The 16,451-nt window shown below is 46.5% G+C and overlaps 1 long non-coding RNA gene across 1 annotated transcript in view; it reads left to right on the top strand.

Moving 5' to 3' along the window:
- LOC142243024 (uncharacterized) overlaps window positions 1-15,897 on the top strand; it is a 49,857-nt gene extending 33,960 nt beyond the window's left edge. The window contains exon 3 of the long non-coding RNA XR_012724295.1: window positions 15,824-15,897. This is a non-coding gene — a long non-coding RNA (uncharacterized LOC142243024). The remainder of the gene's footprint in view (window positions 1-15,823) is intronic.
- Window positions 15,898-16,451: the final 554 nt, after the last annotated feature.

A 16,451-nucleotide genomic window follows, 5' to 3' on the forward strand; every position in this document is an offset into this window, starting at 1 on the left:
CATATTTAGCATTATTATAGTGAGCAGAACCAGCTTAATTAATGGGGTGCAGGTTTCTAGAAGCACGAGCTGGGCAAGGGCACTACAATGTACTTGGTGTGACAAGAACTTATTTCCAATTTTTACTTCTGCAACATTCATTGTGCTTGACTCCATGGGTGTTTTGCAGCGACTAAATCATCCCTACAACCATAAATGAATTTCCAAACGGGTGTATATACAAAGTTTGGTCACTTGAGGGGGGTTCTTTTGTTCTAAAACTTAGGGGCTCTGCAAATGGAGTCTGCAAACTATTGTAAGAAAATCTGTGCTCCAAAAGTCAAATGACGCTCCTTCCCTCCCGAACCCTGCGGTGCAGCCAAACAGTACTTTACAGTCACATGTGGGGTGTTGCCACGTTCAGGAAAAATTGTGTAACACAATATGGGGCTTTTTTTTTATTCCCCTTGTGAAAATTGTTTAAACCTCCGATTTCCAACATTTTAGTGGTTAAAAATGAAATTATTTTTTTCTTCACCACCCAATAGTATAACACATTGTGACTAGGGATGATCGAATACCTCAAATATTCGGCTACGCCCATATTTGACGAATAGGTCGCCGCTATTCGACTATTTGCAAATATTCGATGCGCAATGTAAGTGTATGGGAAACCCGAATAGTTGCCAAATCGCAAACATTCGGGCTTCCCATAGACTTACATTGCGCATCGAATATTCGCATAGCAGCGACCTATTTGTCGAATATTCGCAAAGCTAAATATTGCCAAATATTTGTGATATTCGATTATCCCTAATTGTGACACTTAAAACTGTAGTTGATCGTGAGATATGGAGCCTGAAAGTCAAAGTTAAAAACATTGTTACCCTTTTGCTCGTCAGTGTATTTATTTTAGTACATTTCTTGGAGTACCCATTTAGAATGGGCTGTATAATCATTATCTGAAAGTTTTCCTATCTGATATTAAAATGAATCCAGGCTGATGACTTGTAATATGCTGCCTCCGTCAGCCACATACAATGCACATGAGATACATTTTATGGTGACAAGCTGATTATGACTAATGGTACTTAATTTACCGATGACTATATAGGAGGCAGATAATACGTGCCATAGCTCCACACAGTTCAGTATGACAAACCCTAGATCACTCATGTGACAATTGTTCAGAAAACCTGGAAGACATAGATGGATATCAAGAGCAAAGAGCCTCTATCAAAGAACTATTTATGGTCCCCCCCTTTAAAAGCTACCTGTCATTTACATTTACATTTTCTTTGAAATTATAGGTACTTGCTAATATGTGCAGCAAATCTTGAGACAACTGCCAGTCTCACAAAATCTTGCTAAAAAATCAGTTCTGCATTGCTGAGTTTGTGCCTGAGTGTGCGCTCAGAGCAGAACGCTCAATGTAAAGTCTGAGGAATGCAACAAAAACATGGAGACACATTTATCTAAAATGTTTAATTCTTCGATTAGACAGAGTGCAAACCCAGCAGTTTTGTTAAACTGGTTCAGAAATTTGACACCTTTTAAAGGGAACCTGTCATCAGAAATTTAGCTATAAACCTAAAAGTTCCCCCTTCTGCAGCTCCTGGGCTGCATTCTAGCTAGGTTCCTATAGTTTTTCTGGCTCCTTTTATACCAAAATAAACACTTTATAAAGTTGTACCTTTTCGTATGTAAATTTCGTAAATCGTCCATGGGGGCGGGCTGCCTGGTGTCCATTACTGTCCTCCTGCCGATTTACACCGCCCCCGAACGCTGAATTTCAAACCTCAGGACGCCGCCCCTGGGCGCCCGGGGTCCCGCGCATGCGCTGTGCGACTGTAGCGGGACTGTGCATTGCGTGCACATGTGACCGCTGGTGACGCTTTGCGCGGGCACGAGGTTATGGGCGGCACTGTGAGTGTCATCAGCAAGTGCCGCCCATAACCTCGTGACCGCACTTTCCCCTCTTCCTCCAGCGTTCTGCGCAAGCGCTCGCTGGCCAGATGACCGACGTCACCTCCTTCCCATCTTGCCCTGCAGCAGGAAATAGATGGGAGGAGCGGACGGAGCAGGACACCATAGCTAACGGGGAGACGCCGTCTGGAAATAACAAGACGACGGGTAAACTCCACAATAATACCAAGCATAAAGCAACTTTTTCTCCAGCAAATCTGGAACACCACAGCACACAGACTAACACAGCAGAAACTATACTCAGCGTGGGTGAACGATCTCCTCCAACCTAAGTATGACAGAAGCAGATGTCTTAGGCTACTGTCGCGCCCAGGGATATGGGGTACTCAGTCCCGGGCAGTGAATATCTGGGGAATGTCACTTTGGTGGCCATTGCCCGGTTCCGTCCCCTGGGCCCTTTTTGTAAAAGGGATATATTTACAAGGGATTAGATTAGTGTTCACACGTGACGCCACTTGCAGTGTTGCGGCTATGTGGATGGAGCCGCTGCACAATGTCCACTACTGGGGCCGGTGTTAATGACAGCCTGGATGTTAGACCCTCCACAAGTAGGGCTGGGCCCCAGAGGGTAGATGTAATGACGGGTGTCAGAAGAAGGTAGTCCACACATGGGGTTCAGTGGAACTGGTTCTTTACTCACTTTCTGGTGGTAACTGGTCACCCGAGGCCAGTTGGTTTCAACTTCTGGTCCCCTTTGTCCCAGTGCCAGTGTAGTAATCTGGTACCTTCTTCCCCTGCACTTGTCTCTGGTTAGTGGGTCCCCGTGGCATAGAGCAACTGGGGGTCCCCGTCCGGTGGTGTTTCTTTCCACTGCTGTCCGTATGACAGTAGCATGAACCCTGTGGGGTTGGAGTCTCTGGTCCTTTCCCCGCCTCTCTCTTTGTTACTGAGCCTCGGATTTTTAGGGTCAGCGAGGTCCTTGATGGTCTCCTCGCTGTGCAGGTGTTAACAGGCCTGCTTGGAGCTTCTGCCTGTCCTTGTGTCCTGTACCCCGTCGGTGCGTAGTTCCGGGAGTACTCCACCACACTCCACCAGCAACTACCCTCCTGGACACCAGGTTACTATCAACTCCGTGTCAGTCCGTCTCCTCAGGTCCACCTTCACTCCTCTCTCTCCTCCGACTGACTACTCACTCCCTGTCTGCCCCTCCCACCTGGTCAACTCGTGGACTGGACTAGCTCTACCTCTAGGCGGCCATCCATGGGTCGAACCCTAGCCCTGTACCATTGTATGGGGGATTGTTGGAAAAAACTGGGATTACCTGTAGTGTTTGTGTGTGACCAGCACTGGTCTTCCAGGCCCTAGGGGGTAGGCCCTGCAACCTGGTGAGGATGCAGAACCTGGTAGCTCCCTGATGGCTTCAGGGGCGCTACACTACCTTACAACATGTGATCCCAGAAGCCTAACAAGCAGGCCAGCAGAGGTCAACTATGACTGAGCACACTGCTAGTTGACACCCGAGTCTGCCTGTGTAGAACCTAAACAAAAGATTAATCATCAGGCAGAGTGTCAGAATCTGCAATGTGAACAGCATCTGATGCCACCATGACAGTCGGCGAGTTTGGCATCTACAAATGGATAATGATCCTAAACACACATCAAAATCCACAACAGACTACCTGAAAAGGCACAAGCTGAAGGTTTTACAATGGCCCTCACAATCCACTGATCTGAACATCATTGAAAATCTGTGGCTAGACCTCAATAGAGCAGTGCATGCAAGACGACCCAGGAATCTCACGGAACTGGAAGAATTTTCCTAGGAAGAGTGAATGAAAATCCCTCAAACAAGAATTGAAAGACTCTTTGCTGGCTACAAAAAGCATTTACAAGCTGTGATACTTGACTAAGGGTGTGCTACTAGGTACTAATCATGCAGGATTCCTTAACTTTTGCATCAGCCTATTGTAATTTTTTATTAATTTTCAAATGTAAAAGATGAAAATATATATATATTTTTGCCTAAAATACAAAGGAAATGTGTAATCTTTAACTTTATGCCTTTTAGGCCTGCGCCACACATCCGTGCCTCCGGCACGTGTTTGTCATTTTTTACACGTACCGGCGGCACGGAGACATGTACAGCAATGCTACCCTATGGTAGCAGGCACACACACGTAAAACCACACGGAACGTGTGTCCGTGTGCGTTTGTACGTGTGTGCGATTTTCAAAGCGCTGACATGTCAGTGTTTTCTCCGGCAGCACGGGTGTTACACGGCCCGCACCCGTACCACACGGGTGTAGTGTGGATGCGGTCCCGTGTGACACGCGCCGGAGTAAACACACATGTCAGGGAAAAAAATAAAAAACATTAACTCACCTTCTCCAGCCCTCCTGTCTCTGCCGCTGCTGCCTCTTGCTGCCGACCGCCGCTCATTATTCTCATTGAATATTCACTTCACTGCCTGGCAGCAGCAGCAGCGGGGAGACGGGAGGGCTGGAGACCGAGGATCAGCACCACGGACAGCAGCGCGGACATCAGGAAGGACCAGGTGAGTATAATAATTACCGGTTCTACGTGTGCTATCGCGGATAGCACACGTAGAACACACGTGTCACGCACGTACCAGAGACACGTACTTACCTGCACGCAACACGCAGGGGAAATACGTGTCTCTCGGCACGTGCGTGAAATTCACGTGAGTGTGGCAGAGGCCTTAGAGATCATTTCATCTTTCAATTTGCTTAACTGTTCGCAATACGTTTAATTTTGACCAGGGGTGCCCATCTCCACCAATCGTGTAAGAGAACTAAGGCGGGCTTTGCACACTACGACATCGCAGCCCGATGCTGCGATGCCGAGTGCGATAGTGCCCGCCCCCGTCGCAGCAGCGATATGTGGTGATAGCTGGCGTAGCGAAAGTTATCGCTACGCCAGATTCACACACACACTCACCTGCCGTGCGACGTCCCTGTGGCCGGCGACCCGCCTCCTTGTTAAGGGGGCGGGTCGTGCGGCGTCACTGCGACGTCACACGGCAGGCAGCCAATCAGAGCGGAGGGGCGGAGATGAGCAGGATGTAAACATCCTGCCCACCTCCTTCCTTCCGCATATCCTACGGAAGCCGCAGTGAGGCCGGTAGGAGACGTTCCTCGCTCCTGCGACTTCACACACAGCGATGTGTGCTGCCGCAGGAGCGAGGAACAACATCGGACCGTCGCGTCAGCGTAATCATGGATTACGCCGACGCTGTACCGATGATACGATTACGATGCTTTTGCGCTCGTTAATCGTATCATCCAGCCTTTACACACTGCGATGTTGCATGCGATGCCGGAAGCGCGTCATTTTCAATTTGACCCCACCGACATCGCACCTGCGATGTCGCAGTGTGCAAAGTGCCCCTAAGTGGTGTAAAAGGATCTTGCGTTTGTCTCCAGGGAGGATTCTACATGATCTCAGCCCAGGAACTTCGGTTCCAGCTGAGGAAACATGGAACTGCTTCACTTCGGATATTCTACAGTGTTTCAGCAGAGTAGCTATGGTTCCAGCTGAAGGAACACAGAACTACTTCACTGCTCAATGTCCACAAATTCACTTGGAGAACCCAGGTTGGGACTACTCGGCCACCTGGCTACATATCTTGCTGTGCTTGGTCAGCTTCCTAAACTTGCCATTGTATCTTCTCAGTGGGTGCCCGCCAAAAACAAGGTACTGATTGACTGAGATAATTGACCCTGGAAGCCCTGAAGTCACAAAAATTCTAATCCCTGGTGGGCCAGTGGAAGGTTGAGACTTTGTTGCTTGTACCATCTTGTGTTCTTTCTGGGAATGTACACTATGTTTTTGCCTGTTGGTGAGCTAATAAAGTCTTACTGATGTGTGGTTCCCTCACTCTATGTTCTCTGAGTAGTGTTTTGCCCACGGGAAAGGAGTGCAGGTGTTCATTGCGATGATGTCATGCGATATTCAGCTCTGCGCACACCTGCTGGAACGGTGGCGTTAGACTCTGTTCACACTACAGAGTCTGACAAGCAACCTGTGGCTTCTGGATTGTTCAAATAGAGCCAGGCGTCGGCTGGTTTAGGTTCACTAGTATTCCGTTCTGCGGGAGTTAATCCCTCCAGATTGGTGAACAGGACCTAAATACTCAGGTTGCTGATTGCCAAGTGCAGCTGTCTTCTCCCTATATTAAGCACGCCTTCCTTCCTGTATGTGCCAAAGGTAGCTTCAGTGATCCCGGTCTTGGTGTTTCTTCCATTCATGGGTATCTGTGTTGCGTTTCTGAGTGGTGTGAGCTTCACCCAGTTGTGCGTTACTTCCTCCCCTTTTTCGTTACTCCCCACTACACATATTATTATTATTTATTATTATAGCGCCATTTATTCCATGGCGCTTTACAAGTGAAAGAGGGTATACGTACAACAATCATTAACAGTACAAAACAGACTGGTATAGGAGGAGAGAGGACCCTGCCCGCGAGGGCTCACAGTCTACAGGGAATGGGTGATGGTACAATAGGTGAGGACAGAGCTGGTTGCACAGTGGTGTACTGGACTGAGAGTTATTGTTGGTTGTAGGCTTGTTGGAAGAGATGGGTCAGCCAATCACAGATACACACAGCCGAACGCAGAAAAACACAGCCGATCGCAGACACACACACAGCCGATTGCAGACACACACAGCAGATCACACACACACACACACATCAGATCACATCCAGCGCTTACGGCAGCAGGGAATGAGAGCAAGTCACGTGTCCGGCCGCAGGTCCTGTTCATTGCGCTCCACTGCACTGCCTCTCAGGATTCTCCCGGAGAGAAGAGATCGGTGTCGCTGGATGAGGTGAGTGTGTATGCGATCCGATGTGTGTGCGATCCGATGTGTGTCTGTGTGTGATTTGATGTTTGCGTGTGATCCGATGTTTGTGTGTGCGATCTGATTATGTGTGTGATCTGATTGTGTGTGCGATCCGATGTTTATGTGTGAGATCTGGTGTGTGTGTGAAATCTGATTTTGTGTGTGTGTGTGTGTGTGAGCTGATGTGTGCGGATTTGTGATCACTGCAGGTCCTGCCGCTCAGTGTCGGGTGAGTGTAATTGCCGGGTGCCGCTGTGTATAATGAAGTGTCCTGCAGTATCTGTATCTTTTTTAGCTGCACGGACACTTCATTATTGAACCGCGACTAGGGCTTATTTTCGGGGGAGGGCTTATATTTAAGCATTTCTCCGAAAATGCTGAAAATCCCTGTTAGGGCTTATTTTTGGGGTAGGGCTTATTTTTGGAAAAACACGGTAGATGTAATCTTGGGAGTAGAGTGGAAAGATTGTTTTCTGTCATGGTGGAGAAGATGGATTTGGAGGAAGAGGGCTGAGTAGCTATGATGAGGGGCCGTGGTGATTGTGGGCCAAAGCTTGCTCTGATGTTGTCAATCTTCTGCTTGAATAAGGAGGCAAATTCTTCAGCTGAGATGAGAGGAGAGGGAGGTGGTGCTGGAGGACGGATGAGAGAATTGTAAGTGTTGAATGGCTGTATAGGGTTATGAGAGAGAGAGGATATGAGGGATGAGAAGTAGGTTTGTTTTGCAGCAGTGAGTGTGGACTTGAAGGTGGTGAGGGACTCTTTATATGCAATGAAGTGTTCAGTGGAATGAGACTTCTTCCATTTGCACTCTGCAATTCTGGAAGCCCGTCGCAGTTATTTAGTCTGACTGGTGTGCCAGGGTTGCCTGTTGATTGTGCGGGTTTTGGTGTGTGTGAGGGGGTCAGCTGATTCGAGAGCTGCAGAGATTGTAGTGTTGTATAAAGTTGCAGCAGCATCTGCATCGTGTAAAAATGCAATTTCTGTGAGAGGGAGAAGGGACTGAGAAAGTGCGTGTAAATCAAGGTGTTTGATATTTCTGCGAGGGTGTGAAAGTTTGTGGATGGGGTTGCGTACTTGGAGAAGAGAGAGAAGAGAATGTGTTCTGAGGTTGTGGTCAGAAAGGGGGAGAGGTGAGTTAGAGAGGTTAGATAGGGAACAGAGGCGAGTGAAGATGAGGTCCAGCGTGTGGCCATCTTCGTGAGTAGCTGCAGAAGACTATTGGGTGAGGCCGAAGGAGGAAGTGAGTGTTAGAAGTTTGGAGACAGATGAGTGGGAAGTGTCAATGGGGATGTTGAAATAACCCATGATGATGGTGGGGATGTCGGTGGAAAGGAAGTGTAGTAGCCAGGTGGTGAAATGGTCAAAAAAGGCAGTGGCTTGCCCTGGAGGGCGGTAAATGACAGCCAGTTGAAGGTTGGAGGGGCGTAGATGCGTACGGAGTGCACCTCAAAAGAGGGAAGAGTAACAGAGGGTGGTAGTGGAATTGGTGTAAAGGAGCATTGGTCGGACAGGAGCAAACCAACTCCTCCACCATGCTTGTTACTGGGTTGGAGGGTGCGAGAGAGTTGGAGACCGCCATAAGAAAGTGCAGCAGGAGAGGCTGTGTCAGAGGGGGTGAGCCAGGTTTCTGTGATGGCAAGGAAGGAAAGTTTATTAGTGATGAAAAGATCATGAATGTAATGAAGTTTGTTGCAGACAGAGCGAGCGTTCCATAAAGCTCCTGTTAGTGGGTGTGGGAGAGCGGGGGCTGGGTGGACATATTGTCTCTCCAGTGTTTGTTTTGAGTTCTGTGTGTATGAGTTTCAGTTCTCCCTTGTCCGTGTCATTTTGTGGGGTTTTGTCTTTGTGTTTTCCAGCCCACCACGAGGGTGGGGGAGAGGGGGAGTAAGATCATGGCCCGGACAGGAGTGAGGGCCACACCGGGGGCTCGGACATGGTTACCATCAAACCTACTTCCAAGATAAGGGACCGCACAGGTTCGCAAATCTGAGGGCCAGTTTAGGGGCCCCGTCCCATCTCCATATACTCGTGACAGATGAGCCATGGTCCGTGCAGTCTTTCTGAAAACAGCCAGGCTGGCAGACGAGAGCACCCATTGACCCTCGTGTCTCCACAGAAGTAACTCGTCTTGTAGGATACTCACATATAGCTCTGCATTGAGACTACGATTGATTCTGGTCAAGTATCCACATATGTATAACAAAACATGTTTAACTGCAATATTTTTCTGGGAGAAATACTTCATTGTCTGGAACAATTTTAATCGTGCAAACTCTTTCATCCATGACTGTATATTGGAAAACAGCAAGTGATGAAAAAGGCAGTGATGACCTGAGCCATATTCTGCTGGGAAACTTTAGGTCCTGGAATTTCGTTGTATTTATGTTACTTTGACACATACCACCTGCTCAAACAGTTTTGTAGACCAAGTACACTCCTTCATGGCAGCAGTATTCTATAATGACAATAGTTTTCTCAGCAGGACAGGCACCATCACATTGCTCAGGATGGAATAGTTTCACTTGTTGTTTCTGCCTCAATAAGTTAGGGCTGTTTTGGTGTCAGGAGGGTGAACTACACTGTATTAGGGAAGTGGTTTTAATGTTGTGGCTGATCGTTGTATGTTGTTATTGCTCAGTTCCATGTTCATTACAATTGTGAAAACCACTTAAAGGGTCTACAGCAAAATATAGAAAAATAGACAAATACATCAGGTGAATTCTTTTGTAAGGCTATGTGCGCACTTTGCTTTTTACCTGCTTTTTACCTGCTTTTTACCTGCTTTTTCAACTGCAGCGTTTAATGCCAAAATGGTTGTGTTCTGCTTTTCAAGCAAAGTCTATGGGAATTTGGGTTTCTTGTCCGCACTATGTAGTTCAAACTGCAGCCTTTTTGTTGCAGAACTTTGGTCAAAAACTCAGCTTTGCAGGGCAAAACCCAAATGGCAAAAACAATTGTCATGTTTTTGCCATTTGGGTTTTGCCCTGCAAAGCTGAGTTTTTGACCAAAGTTCTGCAACAAAAAGGCTGCAGTTTGAACTGCATAGTGTGGACAAGAAAACCAAATTCCCATAGACTTTGCTTGAAAAGCAGAACACAACCATTTTGGCATTAAACGCTGCAGTTGAAAAAGCAGGTAAAAAGCAGGTAAAAAGCAAAGTGCGCACATAGCCTAAGTCTGGACAAAACCTGAGCTGACTGATGGATAAGGGTGAAAATTCACCTGACAATTGTTGTTTGCACATAGTTTATTTGGTTCCAACCATCTGTGAGATGAATGTGCATAGTGTTTGGGAAGTGCCCCCTTTAGACGACTCTACTAGTAATTTTTAACTTTCTTTTCAAGTTTTGTTCTTTAAAATGACATCTGAACTGAGGATACATTAATGTTAAAGGGCATTGTGGTTAGTAACTTTATGAAGGAACCATGGTATTCAGGAAATCCATATTATGTGACCCATGAGCAAAGTTACACCAACTCTATAGATTACACTTTCTTCATAGTCTGGCTCTTGACTCTTAGGCGGGCTTTGCACATTACGACATCGCATGCCGATGCTGCGATGTCGAGTGCGATAGTCCCCGCCCCCGTCGTACGTGCGATATCTTGTGATAGCTGCCGTAGCGAACATTGTCGCTACGGCAGCTTCACATGCACTCACCTGTCCTACGACGTCGCTCTGGCCGGCGACCCGCCTCCTTCCTAAGGGGGCGGGCCGTGCGGCGTCACAGCGATGTCACACAGCAGGCGGCCAATAGCAACGGAGGGGTGGAGATGAGCAGGACATAAACATCCCGCCCACCTCCTTCCTTCTCATAGCAGCCGGGACGCAGGTAAGGTGATGTTCCTCGCTCCTGCGGCTTTACACACAGCGATATGTGCTGCCGCAGGAACGAGGAACAACGTCGTGCCTGTCGCTGCACCGGCATTATGGAAATGTCGGAGACAACACTGATGATACGATAACGACGCTTTTGCGCTCGTTCATCGTATCAAAAAGGTTTTACACACTACGACATCGCAAGTGACGCCGGATGTGCATCACTTTCTATTTGACCCCACCGACATCGCACCTGCAACGTCGTAGTGTGCAAAGCCGCCCTTCGGGGTACTTTGCACGCTGCAACATCGCTAGCCGATGCTAGCGATGCCGAGCGCGATAGTACCCGCCCCCGTCGCACATGCGATATCTTGTGATAGCTGCCGTAGCGAACATTATTGCTACGGCAGCTTCACACGCACTTACCTGCCCTGCGACGTCGCTCTTGCTGGCAACCCGCCTCCTTCCTGCGGCGCCACAGCGATGTCACACGGCAGGCGGCCAATAGAAGCGGAGGGGCGGAGATGTAAACATCCCGCCCACCTCCTTCCTTCCGCATAGCCGGTGGAGGCAGGTAAGGAGATGTTCCTCGCTCCTGCGGCTTCACACACAGCGATGTGTGCTGCCGCAGGAACGAGGAACAACATTGTATCTCCTATTGGTGCGACATTATGAAAATGTCCGACACTACACAGATCACTGATTAATGACGCTTTTGCGATCGTTTATCGGCACATCTAGGCTATACACGTTGCGACATCGTTACTGGCGCCGGATGTGCGTCACTTTCGATTTGACCCCGACGATATCGCAGTAGCGATGTCGCAGCGTGCAAAGTACCCCGTATTTTTAATGCCAACTCTTCCAGTATTCTTCTGACTCTGCACTTTTATATCCATTAAAGGGGTGGTTCACCCATATTTTTTATTGTCTAGATCGATATTATATTGAGAAACAATGTTTCTCTCAAATACCTTGTGTTGGCAATAGTGCCTGTGAGAGGCGCTATTGCAGACCGCTGTTCCCCGTCCAGTGACGTACCCGTCAAATGCTGCCACGTCACATCCGTGCGGCCAGCTACAGTGTTCCAGACTCTGAGCTGTGAGCGTTTCACTGCTGTCACAGCCCATCTGCTCCCTCCTCCCTCCTAGCACGGCGCGTCTCCTGCTCCCCCCTCCCTCCTAGCACGGCGCGTCTCCTGCTCCCCCCTCCCTCCTCCCTCCTAGCACGGCGCGTCTCCTGCTCCCCCTCCCTCCTCCTTCCTAGCACGGTGCGTCTCCTGCTCCCCCCTCCCTCCTCCCTCCTAGCACGGCGCGTCTCCTGCTCCCCCCTCCCTCCTCCCTCCTCGCAGAACGCTGCAAGCAAGAGACGTGCTGTGAGGGAGGAGGGAGGAGGAGCAGGGAGCAGATGGGCTCAGAATGTAGCCGGCTGCACGGATGTGACGAGGCAGCATTGGACGGGTACGTCACTGGACGGGGAACAGCGGTCTGTAATAGCGCCTCTCACAGGCACTATTGACAACACAAGGTATTTGAGAGAAACATTGTTTCTCAATATAATATCGATCTAGACAATAAAAAATATGGGTGAACCACCCCTTTAAACCCCAATTTATAGCCTTTCAACTATTTTTTTTTATCACATTACAGAAGCTCAGTTCATTGCCATGTGCCAGTTATAGATCAATACACTATTCATTTGCCACATACAAATTATTCTCACTTAGCTCTTCTGGGAAAATAAACAGTTTTGAAAATAATTAGTTGATTGTGGCTTTATGTACATGTATCAGATTTTCATTTCCAGTCTAGCCTTATTTCTTGGATGAAGCAGCTCTCTGTATTTCTCCAACATGGTGTAAAGGTGACCAAACAATGGATAGAAGCAGGCTGATGTTTGACCAGCTGTTAAACAAATCTTTTTTGTGAAAGATTTGTTCCTCAGATGTAGCTTAAACAGGTTATCCACTATTTGTACATTGATGGCCTATCCTAAGGAAAGGTCATGAATGTCTGATTGGCCGGGGTCCAACACCCAGCACCCCCACCTATCAGCTTTTCCCAGTGCTGGAGGCAGTGGCAGGTAGCCGGAAATGCTCAATTTCGAAGCTGCTCCAGCTATCAGCTATCAGCCGTAGCTGGGTACTGCACATCCACCTACCATTCAAATCAATAGGAGAAAGACCTGGCCATGGCTGCTATCAGAAGACAGGGCAGTTCTGGAACAGAGCATTTCCGGCTGCCGGCTACCACTGCCAGCACCAAGAACAACTGATCTGTGTAGGTGTTAAATGTCGGACCCCGGCCAATCAGACATTGATGACCTATCCTAAGGATAGACCACCAATGTAAAAGTAGTGGATAACCAAAATGATGTGGTTATAATGTGATGGGGGGAAACTCACTGCTGCCACAATGTGGCAATGCAGACTTGTAGTGTTTAGTCCAGGTTAATTGTCTGATAAGCTGGCCATACACATTAGATACTTACTGGCTGAATGACTGTTCAGCCAACAGCTATCTCCCATGACTCCACCATGCAGTAGAGTACTCTGTTTAGCCAAGAGCTCATGTGTTTTCTATGACTCCTCTGGCAATGGATTATCTTCCCCTCGAACATAATTTGGAGCCATTGAAATTCCAACAGTCAAGTCATTTTCTCCTCCAACATCTTCTGTTAGATAAGGGTCAGAGTTCTTCACGCACATGAGATTGTTGCCAAACCAGTCAGTCAAAGTCATCAAGTTGGATATTTTTTTATCTAATGTGTATGGTGTCCCTACTGTTGTTCAAACTGACTATATATGTTCAATGGCACTAGATAAAGGATAAGCAATCGTTCTCTAAATAATCTATTAGCATTCTATCATGGAAATATTGTTCTTGGACTAGGCTAATATGTAAATTATTTTCAGATAATGATAGTATCTAGTTGGTGAACTGAAGTGATCATCTATTGCTAGATTACACCCACTGAAAAATAGTTTTAATCGAGATAATCTGTTTTTATCAATTTTAGACTAATATCAATTCCAATGTGGTGTTCAAGTAATAAAATGTTAAAATCACTTATCCCAATGAAGAATGGCAAAGTAAATTTCTGGACTATTTTCTTCAGTCTAAGGCTGGGGCCACAGGAGCATATGGCATCCGATGCGAGTGCATTGGATGCGATATGCTATCTCCCGCTGTGCTGCGAGTGTAAGCCGAGTGTCATACCACTGTAATCAGATTCTCCAATCAGATCACTGTGGAGGAGAGGGAGGGTCTAACCTCCCTATCTCCTCCATTGCCAGCTGTTGCAATAATCGCACTGCACTCTGGTGTCATCCGAGTGCAATGCAATGTTTCACTCGCGCTCATAGACTTGTATGGGTGAGAATGAATACGGATTGGATTCCACCTGCAGCATGTTGCGACTGTCTTCTAGGTCCAATTAGGGCTGACAAAATAATCGCAGAAGGGAATGGCCCCATAGAGTAACATGGGTTCGGGTGGAATGCAATTTTTTTATTGCATTCCACTCAGTCTGTTTTACTAACCATGTGTCCTAGCCCTAATAGAGATTGAATGTTACAGCAGTTAGTGTGCAAATGGGTAGCTCTGTGGCAATCAGTGGCTATCTTAGTAGTTGGATCTATAAAGTGCTCTTCTTTCTCCAGCAGCCCATACAGAATGATTGGACTCGTGGTTAAGCATGTAACATAATAACATAGTAACATAGTTTCTAAGGCTGAAGGAAGACCTTATATCCATCTAGTTCAGCCTATTTTTAGTGCTGCTGTTCTCCAGTGTTAAACCAGGGGAAGGCAAAAACCCACAGAGTAGAAGCCAATTTTCTCCATAGGGAAATAAATTCCTTCCCGACTCCTGAGCTGGATCAACTATCTACCTGTAATATTATGCTATTTATAACCTTCTATACTGTTGCTATAAAAAAAACATCCATTCCTCTCTTAAATTCAGTCAGTGAGTTGGCCATCACCACTTCCTCAGGAAGAGAGTTCCAGAGCCTCACTGCTCTTACCGTGAAGAACCCTCTTCTATGCTGGTGCAAAAAATTTCTTTCCTCCAAAGACCCCCTTGTTCTTGTCACAGTCCTTGGTACAAACAGATCATGGGAGAGATCTCTGTATTGCCCTCTGATATACATGTACATATTTATTAGGTCTCCCCTAAGTCTTCTCTTTTCTAAAATAGTAAATAGACCTAATTTTGATAACCTTTCTGGGTATTGTAATGCACCCACTCCATTTATTATTTTAGTTGTCCGCCTCTGAACCCTTTCAAGTTCAGTAAGGTCTTTCTTGAGCACCGGTGCCCACAATTGCACACAATACTCCAAGTGTGGTCTGACGAGTGATTTGTCCAGAGGGAGAATGATGTTTTCATCTCGTGCCTCCAGACCTCTTCTAATGCATCCCATCACCCTTTTTGCTTTGGTGGCAGCTGCCTGACACTGGGCACTCCAGTTTAGCTTCCTATTGACTAAGATGCCTAAGTCTTTTTCCATGTCTGATTTCCCCAGTAGTTTCCCATTTAGTAAGTAATTATAGAATCTGTTTTGCCTTTCCATGTGCCTAACCTTACATTTATCTGTGTTAAACCTCATTTGCCATTTTTCAGCCCAATTCCTTAATTTACTCAAATCTATCTGTAGTTGCAAACTGTCCTCCTTTGTGTTAAATACCTTACATAGTTTTGTATCGTCTGCAAATACTGATATTTTACTCTGTAAGCCATCCACCAGATCATTAATAAATATATTAACTAGTAGAGGTCCCAGTACAGACCCCTGTGGTACCCCACTAGTAACCCTGGCCCAATCTGAGTATGCACCATTATTAACCACTATTTGTTTTCGATCACTAAGCCAGCTACCTACCCATCTACACACATTTTCCCCTAGCCCAAGCTTTCTTATTTTACTTATCAATCTTTTATGTGGGACAGTGTCAAATACTTTACCAAAGTCGAGATAAATAACATCCAATGATTCTCCTCGGTCCATGTCAGAGCTTACATCCTCATAGAAGCTGATCAGGTTAGTTTGACAGGAGCGATCCTTCATAAATCCATGCTGATATGGAGTTAAACATTTATTAACATTGAGATATTCCATAATAGTATCCCTTAAAAACCCTCCTAACATTTTACCCACAACTGATGTTTAGCTTACTGGCCTATAGTTTCCAGGTTCCCTTTTTGAATTGCACACTGCTGTTTTTTTCAGATGGAAGGAGAAAGTCCCCATTCTGCCAAGCTGGGACAGTCTTAATGGTTGGACCCCCACTGATCTAGAAGACATCATCTGGTCTGCGGATAGACGATAAAATTCTTGTAACCAGAATAGCCTTTTAATTAATTTTGAAGAACACATGTTCATGAAATGATTAAATTCCGATCTGAGTTACAGAGAAACAATTAAATTTTTATTGGTCAACTGGTAGGAAATGTGTCTGTCTGTTGACTAAGCTCTTAAGTAACAATTACTCCGCTGTTTGACTTCCCTGCAGCACGTGTTCTTTCACAATCTATTGGCGACACACACCTATTAAGAATACATGTTTGTTAAGGGACTCATATTAATGAATCAGATAATGAAGAGTGTTAATAGATACTGGCACCGTATAGTACAGAAGATGACTCTAGTAGATCATAAATTCTAAATTGTTTTCTACTAATGAAACATTTTGAAGGGAACTATGCAACATTCCATGAAATATTTTTTTATTTAATAATATTTGGAACTTTTCCATTTATCAACTGCTGGTATAAATGGAGGATAGCTTTTTCAGCTCACCTGGTGAGGTGCATCCTCCAAGCCCAATGTTTGGGTGGGCAAATGGGCCATGGGCGTC

This window comes from Anomaloglossus baeobatrachus, chromosome 6 (genome assembly GCF_048569485.1).
Source record: "Anomaloglossus baeobatrachus isolate aAnoBae1 chromosome 6, aAnoBae1.hap1, whole genome shotgun sequence".
Lineage (NCBI taxonomy): Eukaryota > Metazoa > Chordata > Amphibia > Anura > Aromobatidae > Anomaloglossus > Anomaloglossus baeobatrachus.